The sequence below is a fragment of the Gorilla gorilla genome, chromosome 15 (assembly GCF_029281585.2).
Source record: "Gorilla gorilla gorilla isolate KB3781 chromosome 15, NHGRI_mGorGor1-v2.1_pri, whole genome shotgun sequence".
NCBI classification, from domain to species: domain Eukaryota; kingdom Metazoa; phylum Chordata; class Mammalia; order Primates; family Hominidae; genus Gorilla; species Gorilla gorilla.
Genome location: NC_073239.2, coordinates 73,729,690 through 73,744,261, shown reverse-complemented (window position 1 = coordinate 73,744,261; position 14,572 = coordinate 73,729,690).

The following is a 14,572-nucleotide window of genomic DNA, read 5'->3' as shown; positions in this document are numbered from 1 at the left end:
GATCAGAGTCAGCCATGACTTCCGCCTGGGTTTTTGCCTCCTTCGAGACTTTTAAGATGAACAGCAGTCTCTCTCCTTTTCGTGCCACGAAAGGGTCCAAGCCTCCATCAGGCATCTGCATGCCCAGGTTTGTGACCAGGTGCCCTGAGCACCTCTGATTTTTCTCTTCTAAACCGCCCGAGCCTGTCAGCGCAGGGTGCTCTGATAAAACCTGATTCCCCTAGTCGCCCCGTTTCCGCCCTTGGGTTGGCGTGACAGAAAAGACTGGGAGCCCCTGGGACTTTCCCCTGGAATGGGGAGAGCAAAACCCCAAACAAAACCCATCCCAATGTTTTTTGGTATTAGGCTCTGAAACTGCACAGATTATAGGATTTGTCTCGGACAGAATTAACATTACATGTGAAACCGTAGTGCTCCGGTGTATTGAGACACGTTGTATAGGATTGCTTGGACCATCTCCTTCAAACTGCCTGTTAATAGCAACATGAGACCTTCAATGATAATGTGTTGGGGGGGGGGGGGGTTGTTTTTTACCTGATGGAAACAAAATCTAGGCACTATTTGGAAAGGGTAGTTTTTCTGATGGCAGCAGATGGAAGGAAACGGAACCAAATGAGAAACTAGAGGAAGTTTCTGTATACTGAAGTGGCTGTAAAGGAGGGAGCAGACGTGCGTTTGAAAGGCCTTCTACTAAGCAGCAGTCCTCACAACCAAGGGAGGCCCCCCAATGCTAAAGAGAAACAGCCAGACTTCCTCTTTTGCAAGCAGTGTGTTTTATGTTTAAAAACCAACCTGCTGTCAACTGCAAACAAACAGTAAGCAAATTCAAATAAAGGATCCCTACCAAGTCCAACCCATTTGGTCAGAGATAACTGCAGGTGCCAGGGAAGCCAGGCTATCACTAGGGGGAGGGTCGCTTCAAATTTTGTTTTTCTCCTAGAGGGAAAGTCAAACAGCATGAGGTCTATGACTCACTTTTATTCCTTAATCTCCCCACCCCTTTTCTTTTAATTCTTAGTGGAAACACGGTATTTTGAAAGAAAAAACAACAGCAACAACAAAGAAAACAAAAAAGAATCCCACTGAAAATATAATGGTAAGTGGGCAAAGTTTGGATTGACTTCTGTTTCAGCACCACAAGGAAAAAAAGGTATTCAAGAATCAGAATCCTCTGCTACCTGCTACCTCTACTGCTCCTGCCTCAGTTTGCCTACTGCAGGTGTGCAAAGGGGGCCTTTTGATTAAGAATTTCTTAGTCTACTTGACATCACTAGGTGACATTTCCAGCTGAGGGCTTCTTTAAAAATAAGATGCCAGTTTCTAGTAGCCATACAATTGTCGATTGCTTTTTTTGTCCCCCTGGACTCCCCATTAAAGGACCTTCAAATGCTGCCTTTAGGAGCCACAGGCCTGCTCCCCCTCTATCTCAGTTTCCCCAGGTAAAAGCTGGAAAGTACCCTTTAGAGACAGGTCCTTGGTGGGGTGAGGGCTCTCTCCCTTAGGTCTTGCCCCCAATCTCCTAGATGAAATCTCCTGAGGCCTTAGGCTGCACAGAAATCAGAAAATCATCACAGCCTTGAGTTGTTAAAATCTGTTCCTAGAACCAATAGTCACATTTTAGGATCATGGACCATTAATAAAAATCTCCTTAACATTCAAATGGCTCTAAAATGCGTTGATAGCGGATTACTGGGGCCTAATGGACGTCGCGTGTGATAACATGGTCTCTGAGTAGCAGAGGTTCTGGAGTGGGTGTCTGACCACAGCTACCTGATTATCAGCTTACAGCCAACCCACTTTTTAGCTGCGATACTCTTAAGAGGCGTTCTGCCCGGCAGAGCCAGAGACTTCTGTGTTCTTCATTTAATCGTTGTAACAACCGCATAGTGTTCTGCAAAGGAGACAGAAAAACCTGCCTGTAGGCGTGGGGTGACCTCCGGACGTAAGGAGGGCGGGTCGCTGGCCAATGCCCCTCTCCTCCCTGGCTTTAATGGAGCGATGCCTGAAAGGCAGTGGCTCCGGCAGATCGAGACCTTCGCCCGGGACGCCCGGGTTGTCCTAAGGTTGAGGCCTCCTTCGCGGGGCCAGCGCTCCTCCCTGCTTCGGCCACCTCGGAGTGCAATCCCTGAAGTGGCTGCTCAGCTCTCCCCTTTAGGACCCGACACGTCCGGGAGAGCTCGCGGGGCTCTCCTGCCAGCGGTGGGGAAGACTTCGGGCTCCGGTGCGCGCAATCGACAGCGCTAAGGACCCGCTAGCAGTAGCCGGGGCACCAGGGACAGAGCTAGTCCCGGGGTTTCTCCGGAAAATTTGGCAAAGAGACAGTGCTCCCATTCTCCACCCCCACGTCTCACCCAACAAACTAAGCCAATGTCCCTGAAAGCTAGGCCTTCTCTGGCTGTAAAGTACACACCTGCGTCACCCCGGGGGCCTGCCCTCCCCGCGCCCGGTGCCCCCAGCGAAAGTCACTTGGAGAGTCCAGAGAGACTACCGGAGGAGGCAGGGAGTTGCTCAAGAGGCTCAGAGGCAGCTTTCTGGCCAGCTGCGGAGAACATCCGGCTCACGACCCCCCAACCCGCGCCTCCGACGGCCGCCGCCCCCCGGAAGCGGGCCTGAAACTCGCAGCCGCACGTGGCGGGGCCGCCGGGTCCCCTCCAGGGCGGCGGCCGGTGGTTAGCGCTGGCCCGGTGGATGCGAAGGCTCGAGCCCCAGGACATCGTGCCTCCGCGCTCAGAGGCGGGGGTGGCTTGGGGAGTACGAGGGCAGCCCTCTTCCTACTCCTCTGTGGTCTTTGCGGGGGTCAGAGTGTGGTGATTGTGGGTGTAACAACACCGGGAGGCGACGTGGGCATTCTTCCCGCCGCGCTCCGGGACCGCGGCCCCAGGCGGGGTGGGCTCCGAAGCCCAGGCTTCCTCTTGACGCGGGAACTGAGACAGGCTTGGCCTCAGGGCTCCCGACCTGGAGTACCTGCCTCCCGGAACCGAGTGTGCAGTTGCCCGCAAGACTTGGCCGGCGCTGTCCCCGGGCCCTCGCGGAAGTGTGCCCACCCGGGCACCTAGGGCCTAGGAGGCCGGCTGGAGACGGCTTCCGGTTCCAACTCCAGGCCTCACCAGCTGGCGCGTGGAGCGGTCGGATACCCAGTGCCAGGGCCCGTTTAGACGGCTGGTTTAACGAATTGGCCTAAAATGAATTTTGAGTTAGAGCTTTTGAACACTACGGTTGCACACATAAAGCTCACTTCACACCCCACCCCACCCCCGCAAGTCCTTCATGGCCACTAATCCGAGTTAGTTTCACGACCTTTGAGTTACATTTGGTTCGAGATTTCCAACCAACCTTACTGCTATTGCTTAATGCTAGGGAATTTTTTTGAGAGGCAGATATATGGGCAGAAATAAAAAAGAAACATATATAGATATAAAATACATGTAACAAATAGGTATTTAAATTGAAGTCTAAGATGAAATTGGGCAATTTTGGAAAGAGGAATCACGTTATTATTTTTACATTTAAATTGATGCAAGTCTAATTGAAATGCATCTTTCAACTGCTCTTCTTGCTGATTAAATTGGTTCTATTTTTAATTCTAGTCTAATTTGACCACTTGAAGCTTTAGAAAGCTAACAAGCTCTCAGTCTATTTGTTAATTACCTTTAACCAAAAACATAGCTTTCATTTAGTCTTAAAACAGTCCATTCACTCCGGCCCTCTGATTTTAAGGTGGGGAGAAGTGGAAAACTTGGGAGAAACATGCATTCACCATCTTCATTTTCACCGATGATTTTAGCTGATTAAACCACTACGCTTGATTCCTGCCCATTTTGGGCAGGCACCTTGTTTTGTCTCCTTTTTTCTTTCATATGTATTGATAAGAATGTGGATTATGTACACATTTTTAACACAAGATCCTTGAGTTGATATTTTTTCAGAGATTCTTAACCTGTGGTTCAGGCGTCCTTTGAAGATAGTTGTCCATGAATAGGTTCTATAGGATGGGTGAATTCTTTCAACTGTATGGAAAAAAATTGTTTTCTCTATTTCTGCAGTGTAGTCTTCCCAGGCAGAAGATCCACAGTTTTCATCAAATTCACAAAGAGACTGGTAACAACCCAGAATTAAGAGCCATTGTCTTTATGATACTTATGTTGGGTGAACTTGGAGATGGAAACTTTGTAGTTCTTGGTGACAACTGGAAAAGAGCCAGGCGTGGGGGCTCACGCCTGTGATCCCAGCACTTTGAGAGGCTGAGGCAGGAGGATGGTTTGAGCCCAGGGGTTGGAGACCAGCCTGAGCAACATGGCAAAACTGGTCTCTTGAAAAAACTGGCTTGGTGTGGTGACGCAGCACCTGTAGTCCCACCTACTCAAGAGGCTGAGGCTGGAGGATGGCTTGAGCCCAGGAGTTGGAGGCTGCAGTGAGCCAAGATGGTGCCACTGCACTCCAGCTTGAGCAACAGAGACCTTGTCTCAAAAACAAAAGAAGACAAAAAAACAAAAACTGTGAAAGATGGCAGCCCCATAAAATGTAAATCTACCCTATACTTTTTGAGACTTTGATTTCATTTAAATAAATTAATCCCCAAAGAGACTTTTATTTCTAAATTTTACCCAATGAGACCTAATTTGAATTATTTTTAAAGAAGCTGTTTATGTATGACAAATTTAAAATTAGTAGAAGAACTAAACAAGAATGATTTTGAACAGTATCTACACATGAAATGCAATGTAGAAAATGTAAACAAGTATTTTAATGATTCAGACTAAAAACCCTCTTTAGCCAAAATAACAACAAAAGCAATTACCCGGCTCTAATTAAAAGCTTAAGACAATTTATTGGCTGGGCGCGGTGGCTCACACCTGTAATCCCAGCACTTCGGGAGGTCGAGGCAGGCAGCATTTGAGTCCAGGAGTTTGAGACCAGCCTGGTCAACATGGGGAAATCCAATCTTTACTAAAAATACAAAGATTAGCTGGGTTTGGTGGTGCGTGCCTGTAATCCCACCTACTCAAGAAGCTGAGGCAGGAGAATCTCTTGAACGCAGGAAGGGGAGGTTGCAGTGAGCCAAGATCACACGACTGCACTCCAGCCTGGGTGACAGAACAAGACTCCATTTAAAAAAAAAAAAAAAAAGGGGGGGATGAAACAATAAGTAAAAAGGTGAGAGCTCTGAGTCAAAGGAGAGCATGGCTGTACCATCAGGTGAGGAAATCAAGATCAAATGGTAAAATCACCTTTAAGAGAGACAGGGTAGAATTTTAACTAAATATTCAGAAGCCTGTTGTTCAGAATACACACATTTTGCCCATTGCCCCCACCCATCACTCCCTGGCTTCCACCCTTGTCTGGGAGGATATCTTCCATTAGTGCAAGAGGTAGCATAATCTATGCGTTTATTTAGCATTTGATCCTTGTGCAGAGGCTTCCATTTAGAGTAACCATTGTAGCTAAGATTTGGATCTGGTCCCCAAAATAGTCTGAACTGGGTGACCTCTGGTAAGTAGATGCAAGATACTAGTAATTTATTTCATATCAGCTCCCAAGGCATCACCAGATGATAACAACCCTTGGACACTGTTAATCTCTGCTTGATTCAAACTGGTGACTGCAAGGTGAAAGGCAAGAGTATTATCTCTAAGCAATTCATGTGGCCTTCCACAGATTGCCAGTTGGGCCAATACAATTGAAGCCTCTTCTTCAGTGGTTACTTTAAAAATTTCATATCCAAAGTCTTTGGTCTTCCTTGGACTGTAAGGTAGGAGGGCTTTATCAAGGAAAATGCCCGAGGGCCAAGATGTGGGAGCTTAGAATCCAACACAAATTAGAAGGGTTAGAAAGGTAACTGTGTGTGTTCCCTGCCCAATAAACTGTGAAGGAGATCACTGTGACTATGACTAGAAAAAGCCTGTGGAAGTAGATGTTTTTGCCAAACAGTACAGGGAAAACACACCTTAAAAAATAAAATGCAAAGTCCTATCTAGAATTGGTTTTATTGTTTTGAAAACAGCTTTATTTTTGCAACCGGCAGGGTCAGTACAGATCACCATATGCTCATTTAGCATCAGTTCAGGGCAAGAAGGGGCAGGGGAAAGTGGGGAGAACAGTGGAGAATTAAGGAAAGGGGAGTACTAGTGAACAAAAACTGTCCTGTGTTTTGGTGCCTGCAGGGAAAGCAGGCTAGGTGGCCTGCAGGGGAACTGATACTATTTGCACTTTTCAAATACATAGAGTGAACAATTTTAGCCTCATATCCCAGGGCATTTAGCTCTAGCCTGAAGTTATAGAAATGCGCTTTTACTGCCTGGTGGAATTATTCTGCCCTTGCTACCCCAATATCATAGTTTAAATGATTAGATTTGATTTTGCTAGATTGCTCTAGAGAGGATTGACAGATAAAAATTGAAGAGGTGTCAAAATACTGCAGCGATTTTAACAATACATTTTTTAAGATTCATGTGTTGGAAGTTGGTTATTGATGTTAAAAGTAAAAAAAAAAGTGGGCAAAACATTCTTTTGGATAGGATCAAAGACCAAGTTGTCATATATAGAATTTTAGCCTTCAGCAAACAATGTCACAAAGACATCTTCACTATGTTGTTCAATAACTTCATTCCTAGATTCTTTGTTTGCTTCCCTACCTTTTTAATTAACTGGTATTTGCAAACCCTACCCCATTGTTTGGTATCTTCTCCCAAAAATAATACACTCAATAAACACAAGCTATAATTACTAATGGGAAAACAGAGTAGCCACAGTATGGGTGCACTGTATACAATTGGTAAAGGAACACTCCTTATGATAAAAAGTCACTGATTGACTGATAACGTGGTGCATTTTGTAACACTGTATGATTGTCTAAGTGATTGTGAGGAAATAGGGCATGGAATAAACATTGAAGTATTGTCACTGCTTAAGACTGGCTTTGGCTCCAGTGTCTTGCTGATATAAGCTTCAAACAGCATAAAGAGAGTCACAGCATTTGCCTGGTTAGATAAGAGGTAAACTACCATGGTTAGAGTATTTGGAAGGGATTACAGTTTCAGAACTGTCTTTCCTTAGTATCTGCTCCATGAGAGGTGGTCTGGCTAGAGCCCGGAGCCTAGAAGGAGAGGAGACTAGGCCTCTGTTCTTTTGGCCTAGTGCTGCCACATCTTCATGATGATGATGATGATGATGGTGATATGATGATGATGATGATAGTGATGATGGTGATATGATTGATCCCCCATACTGAAATGATTTGCATATATCTTAACTAATAAGCAGGGCACTGGACAAGGTGATTTACTTAGCCTTTCCAAGATATGTCCAAATTGGCAAATTTACCACTTCCCAGAGACCGGTTTTCATTTTAGTTCTGGAACTTTTACATCTGTGTGTTTCATTGATAACTTAGTAGGTATGGTGCCAATAGAAGTCTGTACCTTCCCTTATAGAAGTGCAATCTGGGCTCATCCTGCTTATCTTTCCTGAATATGTTGAGCTTTTCCTGAGCCTTGGTTTATTTTATCCCAACCTCATATACAAATTGAATGTTGTTTTGGTCTATATCTCTAGGCTGTCAACATTATAGAAACCCTCATACAACAATATTTAATAAGAAGATAAGATTTCCAGGTGCTTTAAAACATGTAAATTAGGGCTGGGCCCAGTGGCTTACATCTGTAATTCTGGCACTTTTAGAAGCCAAGGTAGGTGGATTGCTTGAGTCCAGGAGTTCAAGACTGGTCTGAGCAACATAACAAGACCTTGTCTCTACAGATAATTTTAAAAATTAGCTGGGCATGGTGACGCACACCTGTGGTCCCACCTACTCAGGAGGCTGAGGTGGGAAGATCACTTAAGCCCAGGCAGTCCAGGCTGCGGTGAGCCCAGATCGTGCCACTGCACTCTAGCCTAGGTGACACAGCAAGACCCTGTCTCAAAAAAAAAAAAAAAAGATGTAAGTTGGTACTTTAAAAAAATTATTTAAAATATTGGCCTCTAGTTTCACCAGGGGAGCAGTTAAGGACAGTGTTTAAGCATTCAGCCTCTAGTGTTGGATTGTCGGGTTTTAAATCCAAGGTTCTTTACAGCATGGTAGATGTGTCCACATGAAGATTATTTAAGCCCTCTGAGCCTGAGGATCTTTGTCTACAACATAGGAAAAATAACACTTTCTAGTTTCCAGATTGTTGTGAGGATTAAGTGTCTGGCAGGTTGTAAGTGCTCAATTCATGTTGCCTGCTAGAGATATCATTGTTATTGTCATTCTCACGGTAGTCAGTTTCTAGCCAGCTACACTGAGTCAGAGCAGAAATCTTGATGAACTAATGCTGACTCTTTCATTTTACTAAAAGGACAGGAACACTGATATGGTAGGAAGAATTCAAGAAGAGAGATGATATAATATTATATACCACGTAAGCTACCTATGTAGCATAACTGCATGGCTAAATTCATTTTGTATTGTATTTGTCTTTGTCACATCTATTCTGTATCTTTTTTTGAACAGTCAAAGAAACCATAAGAATTTAGAAATCTGCAAATATATTAGGAAAAAAGGAAGTAAGAACAAAGACAAATTTTACAAGGGGGTCAACTTGTAGCAAACAAACCACCCCACTGTCTTTAGATCACACTTTAGTCCTCTCCATCTAAGATTTAAAATATTTCTCCATCACTGCAAGTAGCTCTAGCTCAAGCACTCTGAACAACAACCTGTTCTTTAATTGAGAATGATACTGGCATGTTTATTACCAAAGAACGTAGGTTAATTCAGCCTGTGGGCAATGTTTATTACCCTTCTCATCTATAAAAACACTGTGAAACACGGTCTTAATTTCCTTTTAAATGTGGCTCAAACAGAGCTGCCAACACATTTCATACTTTCCTCCCTAAATATTGGCATTTAATAAGAAAAGTGGTGTAAAGCAGTTTAGTAATAAAGTAATGAAGACTTGTAAATGGGCTCTTGGTTTATAAACGAAGTAAGAAAATAATTGGGAATAAAAAAGACTTTATGCAAATCAACTAGTATGGATAATGGCAGAAGGAGAAGAGAACAGGGTAGAGAATTTGTTCAAATGAATTTACTGAAGATGGCAATTCAGCTTTCTAAGGAATTACAGAGAAAATGAGTAAGTGGCTAGAGGGGCTAATATCTCAAGAAATTCTGAATAGGCAAAATGGACCACATTTGCCAAAAGCAAAGCTTTCTTTAGTTGCCAGCTTCAGCAGTTCTTCAGCACACAGGTCTGTGCAAACAAGCAATTTGTTTAAGATTGCAAAATCAAAACGTGTCCCAGGGCACAGGCAGGGGGCAAGATCTTTTTTGTGATGTTTGCAATGGAGCAAGGACCTGATAACCACCTACAAGTGTCTAAAAAGGCACTACCCACCAGGCAGGCAGAAGAATTGTCCAGGGTCATCCAAGGGGCTAATTTGGAGTAAAGAGATGAAAACAAGAAATCTCTCAATGATGACCTCTCACAAGCTATAGAAGAGTCCCTCAAGGCCAAGTGACAGAAACTTCAGTTTAGAACATTCAAAACTAGGGAAGGAAGAACTCTTGGAAGTAAGCCATGGGGAACTGTCCAGCATTAGCAGAGGTTTGGGCTTACTATTAAATGACCTGTTAGGTGTGAGTTTCTATCTACATTTTATCTAACAGTATGCTTCTTAAACACTTATTTTTAAAATTCTCTTGACAGCTGTGTCACTAATGATGTTATTGCCAAAGGGATTTCTGTAGGTTCATGTGGATTTGCATTTGTTACATGGGAAATGTAGTTACTTAAGAGTCAGCATTTGCCTTGAAGATACTTCAGCTTTGACCTCCTCAGGAGACTGAAAAGAATAACCAAACACATGCCAACTTCTCGTGTCTTCTGTAAATTTCTGCAAACAGCAGACACTAACTGCATTACTCACAATTATATGAGTTAAAAAATCATGTTTTTCTGGCCTTAGAGACATTAAAGTGTATGTTAGAATGGCTACAGGAAAGGGTTCTCAGGTGTCAGACATACTCAAAATTAAGTTTCCACTTAAACTTTCTTTGGAATTTAGGAAAATTAGGCCATGATAAAGATGTATCTATTCATTCAGCAAATATTTGAGGGTCTTCCCTGTACCACACACCATTCAATGTCTAGAACACACAAGGTTTCAGCTTCCCTGGAATTCACATCTGTTGTTAAGGGAGAACATAATGATGGGTGGTGATTACAGGAGCCAGAAATTTCTGAGTCCAAAGGAAACAGCAGTGGGTTTAAAGGTGTATGGAAATGGAAATAATACCAGAAGCTTCATGTTGGTCAGCGCTCTAATGAATAAAAACACTTATTTTTCAAGATACATTTGAATAGAATTCAGCTTCTAATGGAGGGAAGGAAGCACAGTGTGTGCTACTCCTTACCCAAGTCTCTGTTTCTCTCTGGGTGTCCCGGATGTGTGGAAGGAGGTTGGTGCACACAAGGTCCTCCGCACTGAGAACACATGTGGGTCTCGGGGTCTGTGGCTGCTGAAGCTCCATATGGTGTCAAGTGTCCTGGCCCTGTTGTGTGACAGTTGCTGCTAACAAGCTTGGCTTTGGCTAAATGTCTTTGAAACTACCCGCTCCTTCACCCTCACCAATTGCCTCAAATGACTCCTGATTAAAAAAGAAAGAAAGAAAGAAAGAAAAACAGGGCTGTTAAAGGAATGGCCAAAATGTCACTGGAATGGGCAAAAGCAATTACTTAGTGTTTTCTACAGACATGCTGATTGTAAATTAAACAAAGGCCCTTTTGGAAAAGACAGTCCATTAAGAGACCACTTAATGTTTAATTATATGCATTTGGAAACGCCATAGAGAAGCAGCCCAGCCAAACAGGTCATCAAAGTCTAAGATAGACATAGTGGCTGATGCAGTTTGCTTTTGAGTTCCAGGTACAAAAACTCAAACCCAGAGTAGTGAATTGTCCCACTCTGGGGCTACTATAATACTTAATTATTACTGTCCCTGTGGTGTAATGTGATCTTGGAAAATGTCATAGAAGAATTCCTTCAAATTGTTTGTCTCTTTACTCTTCCTCCTCCCTCCTAGTTTCTATTTCTTGGCTCTGTTCTTTTCTGTAGTTGCCTGTCTCTCTCTTTCGTCTCTCCAAATGGTATTGTAAGGTTTAATTCACCAGGTGTGCAAACTTCCTCCCTCATTTGACATGTCTTTGGCAGAAAGTGCAGGTAACCCAGCAGGTATTGTCAAGGTCAAGTTAAAAAAATAACAAAATCTGCCAATGCAGGTTTCCTTCTTGTGGTGCCTAGCATCAGTGGGTTCTCAAAAAGACTGCTGTGGCTTTAAAATTTCCCTTTTTACAGCTGGCATGGACTTGCCAGTCCATCCGTAGCTCATCACCTTTCTCCCACTCTGTCTTTGTCAGGACCAGAGGATGTTTGGCATTTCCCCTGGTCACCAAGACAAGGGAGATAAGGACAGGAGCAGAGTGGCTAATGGCTTTGTTCTACTTAGAAAGTTAATTGGAAAAAGTACTATTCTTATGTCCCAATTTAAACCTCAGTAGTCATTGTTAGACCCTTGATTCACTGGAAGTGAGCTGACTTAGTAAAATATTGAATACGTTTAAACTAATCTGTATGGTGAGTTTTACTAAAAGTTCAAACTAGAAGCAGGGCACCGAATGCCAGCACTTTGGGAGACTGAGGTCAGGAGTTCGAGACCAGCCTGGCCAACGTGGTAAAACTCTGTCTCTAATAAAATTTCAAAAAGTAGCCAGGCATGGTGGTGCATGCCTGTAATCTCAGCTACTTGGGAGGCAGAGGCAGGAGAATCGCTTGAACCTGGGAGGCGGAGGTTGCAGTGAGCTGAGATCACGCCGCTGCACTCTAGCCGGGCAACAGAGCAAGACTCCATCTCAAAAAAAAAAAAAAAAATCAAACTAGGAGAAAACATGGTATTATAAGTAGTAAGGGATATGCCAGGTAAATGCCAAAGTTCTAACCTGCTAGTTAAACTTAGAAACTATTTGATTTTGAGAAAAATAGTACAGGGTTTGATTTTGTTTTTGTTTTTCTATGATGTAGTAGTAATCCTAGTAGATCCTACTAGTAATAATCCTACTAGGAAAACAAAAAAAGTGAAAATACATCTCTTAGAAAACCTGGCATGCTACTAGCATTAGAGAGCTTTGTCTAACTTCCATAGCTCTTTCGGAGAGGGAGTGCCCAGACTGTTCCCAAATCTTTCTCAAGTGATACAATCTGTACTGACATTCCTGAACCCTGTCAACAGGCCATGCTCCCTACATACTTCAAATACATTGTTATGTAACAATGGACTTAATGTTCAAATCAAGTTACAAGGTGGTTTTCTACACACATTTGTATTTGCTTTAATAATAAAGTGAAATTATATTTTTGTCTCTTTTCCTAATTTAGTATGTATGTCCTCATTTCTTCTGCATCTGCTATGGGGCTAGCCTTGTTCACAGACGACACCAATGGAGAAATTTCTGAAGAAAGATGTGTGTGTGTGTGTGTGTGAGAGAGAGAGAGAGACAGAACGAGAGAGAGAGTGGTGGTGATGGTATATTTAGAACTTGGGTTAGTAACTAAGCTCTAATTCTCCCACTTGTCCATAGTCAGGTAGGAAGAGTGGATAGGTGTGTCCATTGGCTGAACTGCTGTGGGGCTCCTTCTGATATGTTTCTGCTATAAAATATGGGGTTATGGATACTTCTAAGACATCACTCTGCTGGCTACACCAACAATAAAGAAAGAATCACAGGTATACATTAGGATGCAATGTTGGTCAAGAAGGGAGATTTTCTTGAAGATAATAAATACTCTTTAATTTTAGAAGAACAGGTATTCTGCTAAGAAATGAAAGTTAATATATTTTGAATTGTCACTATTATTAATACTTACTAGTTTTAAGTGCTACTAGTTCATTAGGCCATTGAAATTTACATCAAACATCTAATAAATTAATTCTTTTTTTTTTTTTTTGAGACAAGATCTCTCTGTATCACCCAGGCTAGAGTGTGGTGTTGTGAACATGACTCACTGCAGCCTCAACCTCCTGGGCTCAAATGATCCTCCTGCCTCAGCCTCTCGAGTAGCTGGGACTACAGGCATGCACCACCACACCTGGCTAATTTTTAAATTTTTTTGTAGAGACAGGGTTTCACCATGTTGCCCAGGCTGGTCTCAAACTCCTGGGCTCAAGTAATCCTCCCGCCTCGGCCTCCCAAAGTGCTGGGATTACAGGTGTGAACCATCGTGCCTAGGCTAACAAACTAGTTCTTATACTAATGGAGATGGAAGAAAGCGTGTTGCAGAATTTCTTCTCCTTCTTGTTCTTTTTTTTTTCTAAAATAGCAGTGATAAAATACAAAATAATATCTAGTTTAAACATTCCAGGCATGGGGCAAGTAATTGCAGTATCAAGGAAAAACTGCCTCCCCTCCAGTTAATGGCTGATATGATGATGCTCTAAGCCCCCATTAACTATCCATCCCATCTCTTCAGATTAGCAGAGCTCAGCCATGAAACCAGGACTGGTTGCCAGTTTAACCTGGGGAAGAGGGCCAGCAAACACTTTATCATAGAGTATTGTGGAAAGCGTCTATTATCTAGCCCCCTGCTTTCTGCTTTCCACTTTCCAATCTGTTGGTTGGTGCTGCTATTAGATTTACTTTCTAGAAACCAGATCTATAACACACATGGACCACAGAATAAAGGCTTAACATCTTAGCCTGGCATTTAAGGTTTTACAGCAGTGTTTTTCAAACCTCAATATGTATATAAAATCACCTGGAGATTTCACTAATACAGATTCTGATCCAGTAGACACAGGGGTGGAGCCCAAGAATTTGTAATTTTTTTTGAGACGCAGTCTCGCTCTGTCACCGAGGCTGGAGTACAGTGGCATGATCTCAGCTCACTACAACGTTTGCCTCCTTGATTCAAGTGATTTTCATGCCTCAGCCTCCTGAGTGGCTTGTATTACAGACACGTGCCACCATACCTGGCTAATTTTTGTATTTTTAATAGAGACAGGGGTTTCACCATGTTAGCCAGGCCGGTCTCTAACTCCTGACCTCAAGTGATCCACCCACCTTGGCCTCCCAAAGTGCTGGGATTACAGGCATGAGCCACCTCATGGGGCCAAGAATTTGCATTTTTAACAATCTCCCAGGTGATACAGATGCTGCTGGTCCTGGAACCACACTGAGTAGCAAGTTTTACAACAGTTGACCTGGCCCAGGGGTTAAATGCCCTTTCAGGTTCATCTCTATATATTCCCACACCCTACATTCTGGAAACACTGTTGTTCTTGGCATTCTGTGGCAATTCTCTGTACTCTTTCTGCCTAATAAACCATTACTTATCCCTCCAGACAGCTCAAATAGCATCATCTCTGTGAGGCCTTCCAGCTCCAACGATTCATTCCTTGGCCTGGCCAAAGAATCCTTCTGTCTACCAAGTTGTCACAGCACTTTGCAAATACTAATATTTAGCACTTATTACAAGTTATCATAACTGTTTGTTTACATGATTATCTTTCCAGCTAGACCATGAGCTACACAGGGCAGAG